The following is a 12,966-nucleotide window of genomic DNA, read 5'->3' as shown; positions in this document are numbered from 1 at the left end:
CTAACTGTTATTTTTAAATTTTATTGAATTCGTCATTCCCTCACTAGTGTATAAAGTGAGGGAATGACGCTGAAGTGAGGGAATGATTCAAGATGAGTATATTATTAAATTTTTTTTTGTTCAATCGTGCCAGCCAATTTTATTTCCCAAACCTGTAAAAACTATTAAATATATAAGACTAAATTATAATAAATATTAGATATACTTAGTATGTTATCATTTTCAAACTTTAGGTAGATGTAACTTAGATAAAAACATGTATTAAAATAAAATATCATTCCCTCACTATTAGTGTCATTCCCTCACTTTTTAAATAGTGAAAATAATTAATTTACTTATTAATTAATTTGAAAAATAAATTAAAAAATTAATAAATTAATTTATTAAATTAATTAATTTATTTATTAAATTAATTAATTAATTAATTATTATTATAAATTAATTAATTATAAATTAATTATTTAAAAAATTAATTAATTTAAATATTAAGTATAATTTATAGGATATATACTTTCTTTATAATGCCATTACATATTTCTATTAATATAAAAAGTTTCAGAGCTTTTTATTCACTTTACTTTTTTGGGATTTTATGAACTGAAAAATGAGTTTTCGTGAGAATGACCCATATATAAACGATTTTTTGAATGATATTTTCAAAAACTCGTATGGTTTTTGGAAATCCTATCATTAAAAAATCATGTAAATGTATTTTTTTAAAAAGTTTAAAAATATATGTTTTTAGGTACTTTTTAATGAAAAAATCAAAACTTGAAGATAATTTTTCTGCGAGTGTACTACTTGAAGCAAGTCATTTTGTTTAAAACATATAATTCATCATAAACTTTTTCTATTATTTTACACATTTCCTCCATTTCTTTTTCTGCTTATTTTATTACGTTTTTAAATTTTTTCGTGTCTTTTTGTAATGAAAAAGTTTTTTTTTCCTGTTATTCATGAAGTCAAATATAAATGCCATTAGATAATCTGTACAGAGCACAGAAAAAAAATTGGAGATCACGTTACAAATATTTTATTTAATGATTGAATTTTTACGTTTCACGATATAATCTCGATGATTCAAAAGATTACATTTCATGTAGTAATTAAATTGTACAAACAATATTGTCAGTTACTAAATCAGACGCAAAACATACTCTCTTCGAATAAACGTATTTTTTTGAAGGATTTGAAATATTAATCTGCTGAATGTAGGGAAAAGCCGCAGTCTAGAAATTATGGATTTTGGTTTTTAATAGTTATGGTAGGAAAGCTGTTTTAACTTTTTCGCTCTTAATATTAATTTCCCTTGTTCCATTGAGAACAGTTTCATAAGAGTGGCTCTTAAGAATATTCATTCTATAAGAATTATTTCATTCTAACTTCGGGTATTAATTAAAAACATAGTTAAAATTTTTTAACCATTAATAAAGCCATAATAAACATAATAGCCATAATAACCATTAATAAATTTTAATTTTTAAAAAAATGGAAAATAACCTTTAATCTTTTTCAGATTGTGAGCACTTTAAAACTCAGTATATTGCGATGTTTTATTAATATTTACTAAAATCAGGATTGGCATTTTGTAATGGTTGGTTTTTGAAAGTAACTGGTAAGGGGTTGGTTTTTTGAAAGTAACTGAAATAAAACGGCAGAAATTTGACAAAATAAAGGAAATTGGAGGAAGGGGAAGAAACTGAAAAAGACTAATACTAAGCTTAGAATTGTTATAAGAATAGCATAATTTAAACAAAATAAATTTATTATAGAACCAGAATGTCAAGTTTCTTATGCCTACTTCAAAAGAAAGAAGAAAAAATAAGAAAAGCAAGACTAAAGATCATATCATGTTCAACACTGTTTGATTTGATAAAAAAATTAGTATGATATTTAATAATTGCGAATTTAATGTCTATTTTTAGTAGTTTATTGCTAATTTGGTAGTATTAATAAAATTTTGTTTACGCTGTTTCAACAGTTCTCCATATTATATTATAAACTTAGGCTTCACTATACTTATTTACGTAAAATATTACAAAATTACAGTTATTTTAATTTCTCAAGAAATTTGCTAAATTTATTTTTATTAACTAAATTTAGTTCCTCTTTCAAATCCCCATTTCTAGCCTAGNGTAGTTTATTGCTAATTTGGTAGCATTAATAAAATTTTGTTTACGCTGTTTCAACAGTTCTCCATATTATATTATAAACTTAGGCTTCACTATACTTATTTACGTAAAATATTACAAAATTACAGTTATTTTAATTTCTCAAGGAATTTGTTAAATTTATTTTTATTAACTAAATTTAGTTCCTCTTCTTTCAAATCCCCATTTCTAGCCTAGCTAGACAAGGTCCATGAGTTTGTTCATCTTCAAAAAGTCTAAAACAAGTAAGGGTTTTTCCATAAGGTCTTGAATTATTTTATTTAATTTAATTATCTGTAAAAGTATTTTTATTTTCATTGAAAATTTATTTAAGTTGTTTCTTTATAGTTTTTGCTTATTTCAAAGTGATAGATTAATTAGTTTTAAAATTAATGTCATTATTTTAACTAGATTGCAATTATAAACCGATTAAACAATTGACTTAATATTTATTTCTGAAGAAGAGTTTCTTCCATTTCATTGGGTTTGAAAAGAATTATTTCTTTCAGGTCTTTTTTTTTCCATTGTTTTTTTCACTATTGAAGAAACTTGCCTGACTTTACATGATTTGGATATTAAAACTTTCATGTAAAGAAAATCTTGAGTAATTCATAACAGTAATTTTAATTGCAACATTCTTTTTATTACAAAGTAGTTAAAAAAATTAGTTGCTTGAAATTATTTTTATGACTTATAAATTGTAATCATAGTTAAACTAAATTATCATTAAATAACTTTTAATTTAGTTACGTTTAATTAGCAAGCATAAATTAAATTATGGATAAAAAAACAAAAATATAGGTAAGCAGTGTGTTTTTCTTTATTTTTTTATAAATATATAGTTGCTCGATATTTTTTTGTTGTTGCTTTTTTTTACTCTCAAAGTCTCATTTTTTAGCCTAATCTAATGTGCATCTAAATTTAATTCTCAACCATCAAAAAAGAAATTTTTAATGCAAGTTTCTCTTTTTTTTTAAAGCATAAAAGATTTTTACTTTTTATTTAAAATGGAACATTCTCCATATAAGAAACAAAAAAATACTTGAAATAGAAATGTAAGTATCAATTTCAATTACCTTTAAATACTTTCGTCTTCTAATTGAAAATTTACGACATTGAATTTTTAAAACAGATAAAGTCTCAAATTTAAAAAAATAATGTGTAAGGTTATTTTTTCCTCATTCAATATTTTGATTAAATTTAAAATATTTGTTCCAATATAATTAACGATCAAATATTTGTCAAATCAAATTAACGATCGATTTTTAAAGAAAAGTAAATAAGTCATAGGTAAATAAATATTTCTAATATTCTTAATTATATGAACTCATATAGAATGAATGTAAAAAAAAAACTCCAGGAAGAGCTATTGTCTATCTAAAGAAAATAATTTTTATGAAAACTTTAGTTTTTTAAACTCATTTCTTAAAATAAACTAATTCAAATTAATTATAGCAACAATATTTTTGCTTACTGCTGTCTTAATTTAACCTCAAAAAATTAAGTATTTCCTAAAAACAGTTTTTAAAAACGTTTGAACAAAAACAAATTGTAATAATTTTGAATCTTAATAATAAACTGTTGCTCTTTAATGTTTCAATTACTGTTCAGAAGTTATTTTAGAACTGAATTTCATGAAAACAAGAAACAACAAATAAAAGTTTGGTGCAGATTTCTTAAACATAACAAGAGGTCTTTGTCTCATTTTAATCGTCTAAAATTTCCAAAAAGAAAGTACTTCCTGAAAACCAAATTTTACTGTAAAATTCGTAATTCTACCTGCATATTTAAATATTCATTCATATTTCAATGATCGGAATCATATTTTTTTCTAAGATTAACAAATGCATATTTGTTATAGCGTAAGAAGATAACGAAAAAGTTTTTTGATTTTAAGAGGTAGTTTTAACGTAATAAAATATACGTTATAACGTTGTACTGCAGTGCAATTGAAAAATTATCATAAGCAAAAATAATTCAAATTGAGATTTTTATATATTTGGCATCTATGTATGATAAGCTACATATATCGCAAAAAAAGTTTTGCAATTAAAAATTTATTTTCATCAATTTTATGAAACTCTATTTCTTCATTAGCAATGGAAAGATAAAAATTGTCGAACCACTCTTCACGAAATCTATCGTGAAGCGCTTACATTGTTTTTTCAATTGCAAGCCAGTGTAGTACTAACACTACGAAGTTAGTGTTATAAAAAACATGCAAAATAAGAGTAGACTATTTATGAATTAAAAAAACTCACATAATTGCATATTTTCCTTCATCGTCAGACAGTCAATCAGATCTTTTATTTCAATTTTCTTTATTCAAGTTTTTTTTCCTTTTATAAAGATTTGAATCCAATATGAAAGTTTCTATTACCTAAAAAAAAGTTAATGTTACATTTTAACAAAATATGATAGTGTTGTTTAACATATGATTGCTAATTAACGCGTCTTGTACACAGTTAATTTTGCATCCTTTTCTCAAAAACGCTGAATATTTGTTCGAAATGTAAATTACGCGTTCACCTCGTGACAATTAACTCTCCCTCGAACTCGTTGCCATTAACCCGTTGAGTACCTGAACTCAGTAAAAGTAGTCAGAATTTCACAAATATAAAGCTGTTAAAGATTTTTTGAATTTATAGGGTTGGGGTTTTAGACGTCCTAAATTGATTTTGGACAGGACACGTGGGTTTTACTGTCTTAAACTATCCAAAACTGACTAAAACTGTCCTAAACTGTCTTAAAGTGTCCAAACCCTTGAACTTAAGTAAAAGGTAAAAATTCTTAAAGGTGTAACCATTGTACACAAAATTACATATATTAATAAATATTTTACATTTTTTATACTATTTGCTTTAACTTTATGAGGGAAAATAATACAATCGGAAAAGATTTACAACTTTTGAAGCTCCACAATTCATTGAACAACAGAAATGAATACCTTATCCCTTAAATATGAATAAATATGCTTTGAAATACTGATAAATTATATTTTTGCAAAAGAATAAATAATGCAATTTTAAAAAATAATAATGAACTTCTTTAATGAAATAAAAACTTGTCTTCATTTTGTTTCCTGTTCAAATAGTAAACTTTTATTTTTCACAATATTTTTTTTAAAATTGTGACAATTTTAATAAAAGGGTTTCGGACAGTTTAAGACAGTTTTGGGGAAAGGGGTTTTGAACAGGAAGGTTGATTAATCCATTCTGTCCTAAACCTTGCAAACTTTGATTTAAATTAATAATAATGGCCATTCAGACTATTTCACAGAACAGATAATGAGATATTTGAGAAAACAAAAGCAGTTCGAAACGGTATTCTTTCATCAGGTATGAATTTTTTCTATTTAATATTATTAGAAAGCTCTTTATTTTTTTTGTCCGAATTGTTTTCAGATTACTTTGCTATCTGAGTTCTCTCTTTGCCATCTCTTTTTCCTTAAATCTAGTTGAAGTTGTGTTATAAGAACACTTGATATTAGGTTATATAAATATTAACGTTGAGCTCCTATTATTTAACCTTTAGCTTATCGCTGGTACAACGTGTGAACAACATGTGATATTACAACATGGTATAATGTAGGATAAGGGTCGAAGAGAATATTTGGCTTTGGTTCTACCTAAGAGAGGGGAAAAAACTTTTGTTTGTTAAACTTTTGTAGAAACGTACTCATTTTCAAATTTAATAAGTCTGAAACTAATTAAAAAATTTTACAAAATATTAAAAGATTGTTTATAAGAGTATATGGCAGCAAAAAATTATTTTATTTTTTGCGGTTCCGTCATTCTTTGTGCAGCGGGGGCTACTTTGTGCAAATTCGAATTTGGCATTTTTCAAGTGCTGCTATTCAGTATTATATTTATTTCACGTTAAAAATGNTCAAAGTTCAAAAACTGCGAAATCCTGCACAAAGTAGCCCCGAATGACGGTAATTCTTTTCTTTGCATCAATAATTCTCTGGGATTGCTAAACTGAATTACGTGGCACAAAAAATTCTGATATCGCAATATTTTTTAAATATTTCTCTAGAAATATGCATATTTTAATTAAATAGTTTCTGGGTTGCGACAGTGAGAAGTACGCTTGGTTGAAAAATTTACTGAAACAGCAATGACGACATCTGTAAAATTTTTTTTTAAATAAGGAGAATTTTTTCTATGTATTATATGATAAATATTATTATATAGTATTGCTATATAGTATATTACTATATAGTGAAAATTAAGCTATGTTATTTGGTCTTGTCTTGTTTTTAAGTCAAACATTCGTTATTTTTATAAGGTTTGTGTTATTAATTCAAGTAAAATGTATTTCTTTGCACCTAAACTCTATTGAGTATTTATGGATACAGAATAATGGAAATAAGCTCTAAATAGAATTTTAAAAAAAGTTTTTATTTACGAAGGTTTTAAAAAGTTTTAAGACATATGTTTTATAGTAAGGTAATTTTTTTAAATGTTTTATTTACTCTTTATATGCATTACGAATTACCTATATGTAGTTTCAAAGCAACTATTTTTATACAAGTAAACTTACCTCGTCGAAATGGGATTGTTTATAATGTTGTTGTTAAATATCTTTTTAATTTATGTTTATAAATTTACATGCTTTGATTCTGAGCTCATTATAAATTAGTTCAACTATAATTTAGTTCAATAACAGATAAATTATTGCTATGAAATAAAGCATTTTATACGTCATAAAATAAATTTCAGAAGATTTTTTGAAAATTTGCTTGATTCTGGGCTCATTATAAATAAGTTCCACCATAATTTAGTTCAATAACAGATAAATTATTGCTATGAAATAAAGCATTTTATACGCCACAAACGGAATTTTTAGAAGATTTTTTGAAAATTTTCTTGGCTCCAATATTTTTTTACTTATATTTATATTAATTATAATCCATGTATGGTCGAAATTTAAAAAGGGGGAAATTTTATCTCCTTTATCATTATTTAGTGCCGTTATTATAGGCTTTCATAAAAATCAGTTCATAACTGAGTTATAATATTGGTTATTTAAATCCTAATGCTGTAAAGTATTGTTTTGTTTTTAATAAAGCCATAAAATGAGATTAAAATAAGGTGTTAAATCAAGGTTAAAATGAGGTCTACATTCAGGTTCAACTAAATTATAGTGTAATCAATCTGAGGAAAGATCAATTTGCGTAAGGCGATCAATTTTTCAAAGCGTTACTTAGAAAAATTTTTAAATTCATAAACATTTGTAAGATATTGAGGTTCAACTGTATCGAAAATTTCAATCAATATTTTAAGCAATATTGTAAGCAATTGACACAATGAGTTTCTATGTTTTCAAAATGTAATAATTAGGTAACGCTTTGAAGTTTGTAAGAAACAAATTTTATATTATCTAAAATGTTCAGCATTTGATCCGAAACTACACTCATTTAAAACACGGTACAGCATTGAACCATAATATCAATTCGCGAATGTTTTATAACCTTAATATGTGTTGTACTAATTAGAATATCTAAACATTAACCAATAAAGAATTATAAACAACACGCAAAAACCAAAACATAATTACTTTTTCTCTTTTTTTCAAAATTTAATAATTAGTTAACGCTTTGAAAGTTTTGCAAAACAAATTTTTATAATCTAAAATTTCAAGCATTTGATCCAAAACTACACTCACTTAAAACACAGTACAGCGTTGAACCATAATATCAATTTGCGCGTGTTTTATAACCTCAATAAGTGTTGTATTAATCAGAATGTCTATAACATTAACCGATAAAGAATTATACACAACAAGCAAAAATCAAGATGTAGATATTTTTATTGACATCCAAAGGTGAAGATGAGCTGGATATCTAATCAACACTAAGAATATCAAAAAAGGTGTTCATAGCCAAACCAATCGGCTTTCTAAACCATTAGAATTAACTAGAGAGAACGACTAATAATAGGTAATAATGGCTAATAATGGGTTATCTGTATCAAAATCTGAAGAAGGCCAGGTCCTAAGTTTCGGCTGTCACAACACTGAGGAACAAAGGTTAATTTGCTGGATGTTAATTTGAAGCAAGTTTCCGTTCAAAGCGGTATTATATATCGTGTAATCAAATTTAACAACGATTCATTTTTACGATGTGAGTAATATTGTGCTGCAATATGTTAACTTTAAAATTCACTAATATTAAACCAAATATAAATGCATTCAAAAAGTGTCTGGTATTTCTGGAGAGAAAAAAATAATGTTATTGCATTTCAGATATATTTTTTTTTAAAGTGCTCTTAAAATTAATCAAAATACTAAAGAAACATAAAGGCTATAAAGGAGTGAAGTATACAATAAAAGTTCTCTTCAACTATTCAGATATATTTAAAAAAAAAGAACAAAAAGTAAAATTCCATTTAGAAAGAATGTTCCTTTTCCAAAAAAGAAAAGAAACGCAATTTTAATTTTCTTATCTAACAAAGATTATGAGCAGTTAAGAACAATTTAATGTTCCACTTAGAACTTTTTAAATTGGACACTGCAGACAGTTTAAAGTTTGCTAAGGATGGAATAAAAAATTTCCCTGCAACCCCCGCGAACCCCTTTTCTTGCCATGAAACTGCATAAAATAGCCTGAAGCCGAGCCCACACCATACTCATAGACTCATAACCTACAGGCTTTTTGTCAGTTTTTAAGGTTTTCGTATCGTGTCGTATATTTCAGAAAACCTTTAATGCTCAAACCTTAGAGCAGGTTCCCCCATTAAAATGAGTTAGAGAGAAAGAATGGATGTGGGGGTGGGGGGAGTACATTAAAAGTGGTAAAAGATGATTGTTTGCTGTAAAGGTGATCGCGGAGCCACGATAAACAAATTTTTCTTTTCCTTCCGTATTTTACCCGGGTTTCTTTTCGGGCAAACTTTATAATCGTGATAAATATTCGCATTCAGGCTATTACAATAAAAGCATAAAGATGAAGCGCCAAAACGCTGGAGCAAATCAGTGTTGTTTACCTTATAAAAGCGAAACTTTTTCCTTGGAAGATCATAAAAAAACTGCTTTGCTATTATCTTTATCCTTTTTTCTGCCGCCCCCCATCTATATTTCTTTATAAAAGAAATAACCCTATAAAAATGCAAAACACATAAATGAACTTTATTGATTAAATGTTTAATTCGGGGAAAAAATACACAAGGCAAACAACTTAAAAAGATTTTTTTTTTTTTTTGCGCTGATAATTTCAGTATTTTAAACAGTTTAAAGGAATTATGCATTCCTTTAGGCGTAAAATAGTACTGCTGAAGTAGTTTGTAATATTTAATATTCGAAAAAAAAATTGTCTTGATTAAAGTAACTTAAGAGTATAATTTTCTACATAAGTGTCTGTTTTGTTTTCTTTTTAAAAGAATCGGTACTCAATGAAATGCAAGTTGAAGGAATCTATTCTTTTTTCAATCAATCGGTAGATCATATTTTGGAGTTTGGCGATAAATGAAAGAATCAAATTCAATTTTGGTCAATTAATAGTTATTGTCTTGGAATTCGACACTAAATGTAGGAATCTCTTTCGTTTTCGGTCAATCAGTTTTTTTTACTGCAAAATTTAGAACTAGATGGAAAGGTAAAGATGTAGCAACACGTTCTTTTCAATTCACTCTTAATAAATTAGGCGTCTTTAAAAAAAAACTTGTATTATATCAAAGTTATAGTAAAAAAATCTAATTTCGTTCTTTGTCACTTAAATTGTTTTTTTTTCCTTAAAATTCATCACTAAATCGAAAAGTAAAAGGAAGCAATCGATAACACTTTATATAAAACATTAATTTTTTTCTTAAAATTTTGCGTCATATTTTAGATAAAAGGAATAATCTATCTCGTGTTTGGTTATACAGCAAATAAAAAAATATTTTGAAGTAGAACACAATGCAGTACAATTAAAATCAATCGATATTGTATGTCACTAAAACTAAACAAATATGTGAATCTACTTTAAATTTAATAGCATAATTCTTGTATTGAAATATTTCACTATAATACATATAATGAAATTTAAAAACTCAGTTATTATAACTGTTTTGGTAAATGCTTATCCTATTTTACGAATAAGATTAATGCTATCTACGTTCGATTCAAACTAATTATGCATTAAATTTTAATTTCATAAATTAATAAATCTTTATCGCATTAACTGCATGAATTTTGTTTTAAGCAAAATAAATAGAAAAATAATTAGGATAATTTATGATTAAGGGTCTGAAACGGATAATTTAGGATCGTTTAAATATTACTCAAGCGCCTAACGGGGGAAGGGGTATGATTAATGCTTACGTAATGCATTAAAATAACCTTAAATTTTTTAAATGTAAAAGAAAAATGTAAAAAAAATTCGAAAATTTCAAATTTAAAAATAAAATTAGAAAAAAAAGTCTATTTCGTTTTCCTATAACATTTTCAGAAAATTCAAATGACATTTAAAACAAAAAATACGAGGCATGTGGTTTTCTTACGTAAGCATGGTTGTAATTGGCTTATTTTTTCCAGCAAGGGGGAGAAGTAATTCAAAATTGCCAAAAAAGCATTCTTACGTAATATTTGAAAGTTTTCTAAATATTCAAAAGTGGAATTCCGGGTTACTCAAAAAGAAATGAACGAAATAATACTATAAGTTATATCTCTCTAACGAGTATGTAATGAATTTGGTAACAAAGTACATATTCGTATACTTTATAAATGCTTATTCGTAGAAAAAGATTCGTTATTTGTTTCGGAGAATAGTAAAAGTATAGTACCTCAATACATACATCACGTGACCATATTAGTATGTCATTGACGAATTAACTCTTTGCACAATACCAGTAGACTTATAATTGCCACAATCTAATAAGCATCACTGGCATCAATAATATATTGCCGATTGAAAAAGTTAAGTTATGAAACAAGAAACATCGCAAATACACATATACAATAATAAATAATGTATTCTATTTATAAATAAATAATTTAATAAATAATGTATTCCATTTAGTAATAAATTATTTAATTAATATTTAGTCACATATTTCTTATACAGTGAATATATTTTTAATTATTTAGGTAAAACAGATTTTATAACCACTTAAAACTTGTTTAATAAATTCGAAGGTGATTTATACTGTCAATTTAAATACAATCAAATATAACGATTGATCATATTTTTAATAAAAAAAATAGCTAAGATATTTCTAGATTACCTAATTTAAACAAAACCATAAACTGTAATACCTAGAACAAGCAAATTAAATAGATATTAGAATGAAGAAACGAAAAAGAAATAAAAATCTCTTACAGCTTCTGTTACATACTTTTAAAGATTAAGTTGGTAAATAATAATTCATAAGCTTCGTGAATTACTTTAATTACTTATTTAATTATATCTTTATTTTTTTTATTTCTGAAAATGTTCTATATATTGTTTTGCTTATCATACTCCATCCTTTTATTTAATATTAAGGTACTATTTTTATATTCCTGATGAGTTTTTTTTAAAGTAGTTACATGCTTAATTTTAGCAATAATACACCTAAATTTCGTAAAGAAATAGTTGAATACCGCAAGCTATATTTTAAATTTTAAACCTGAATATTATATAAGTGAGAAACAAGTCTAAAACAACTGTATACGTCACAACTGCATAAATATAAATATGTATTTATAATATGTATTTATAATATTTTTTAAAATATGTAGGAATTTCATAGGAATTTTTGACCTATATTTATTGAGTGGATATCAAATCTAGAAATAAATTGAAAATTTGATATCCAGTCAATAAAAAAAAAATTAAAAAAACTGAAGAAAAGATCCGTAACAAATATTTTAATAAAATCTTATTCTAATAAAAAACCTCTGACTTATTTTCAACACTCTGATTAGTTAATATAAATTCGTGTAGATATTCTGAGAAAAATATTAACTAAATCTGAAATAAATTTTCAGTAACGGTATAAAAAAAGAAGTTTTAAAAAATCAACGACCAATTACTATTTGCACAACAACCACCTCCTTGTTTTTCCATTAATTTACACGCCAATTTTCTGAGAGACGTCATCCACTACATCAAACCACGTGACAAGTCTCCGCAAATGACACGACGCTAATCAAATCTCCGTCTACTCAAAAGACACGAGATGAAAAAAAAAAGTTAAAAACGTCTTATAAGAAGAAAAAAACTAAAATAAGAACCGAAAAACGAGTGAAAAAGTCAAATCCGTCATTTTCATTACTCGCCAATCTCTACCGATACATTATCAGACACGCATATTAATTACGAACCAATTTATCGAAAGAATTTAAGATGGTCTTTGAAGGAAGGAGAGGAAAAATGATGAAATGTCATTTAAAAAGAGGCTGCTCTTATGGAGATGATGATTCTTCAGGAAGATGGGGGATTTGGAAAAGAAGATGAAGAATGACCCAACTGGGTGTGGTTGCCCCCTGAAGAAGATACTCTGAAAACGACCATCTCACCGATTCGTTGATATATTTTGATTATTCTTTTATATGCCTCGAAAAATGGGCTGGGAAAATTAATCAAAGAAAAAGGTCCAAAGAGACTTTTCTGATGAATTAGTTTTAAACTCAACGGGGAATTTTCTTAAGAAAAGATAACAGATGAAAAAATTTTTTTTTGAAAATCTCTTCTGTAGTAATGTTGTTTTATATATGTTGTTTTATTGTTTTTTATATTTTTTAATGTTGTAATATTGTTCTTAATGTAAATGAAAGTATAGGTAAATAATTTTAGTTAATGAAAATGTAAATAAATTTTAATAAATTAATATATATATATATATATACAAGG

At 25.7% G+C, this 12,966-nt stretch overlaps 2 long non-coding RNA genes across 2 annotated transcripts in view; one reads left to right on the top strand and one right to left on the bottom strand.

Moving 5' to 3' along the window:
• Window positions 1-12,966, bottom strand: part of LOC107451856 (uncharacterized) — a 110,523-nt gene that overhangs the window by 62,738 nt on the left and 34,819 nt on the right. The window contains exon 2 of the long non-coding RNA XR_001585118.4: window positions 4,412-4,530. This is a non-coding gene — a long non-coding RNA (uncharacterized lncRNA). The remainder of the gene's footprint in view (window positions 1-4,411; window positions 4,531-12,966) is intronic.
• The window catches only part of LOC139425336 (uncharacterized), a 97,841-nt gene that overhangs the window by 67,006 nt on the left and 17,869 nt on the right, over window positions 1-12,966 (top strand). The window lies entirely within an intron of this gene.

This window comes from Parasteatoda tepidariorum, chromosome 4, assembly GCF_043381705.1.
Source record: "Parasteatoda tepidariorum isolate YZ-2023 chromosome 4, CAS_Ptep_4.0, whole genome shotgun sequence".
Lineage (NCBI taxonomy): Eukaryota > Metazoa > Arthropoda > Arachnida > Araneae > Theridiidae > Parasteatoda > Parasteatoda tepidariorum.
Note: the sequence above shows the minus strand (reverse complement) of the source record. Positions and strands in the feature narration are given on the sequence as shown.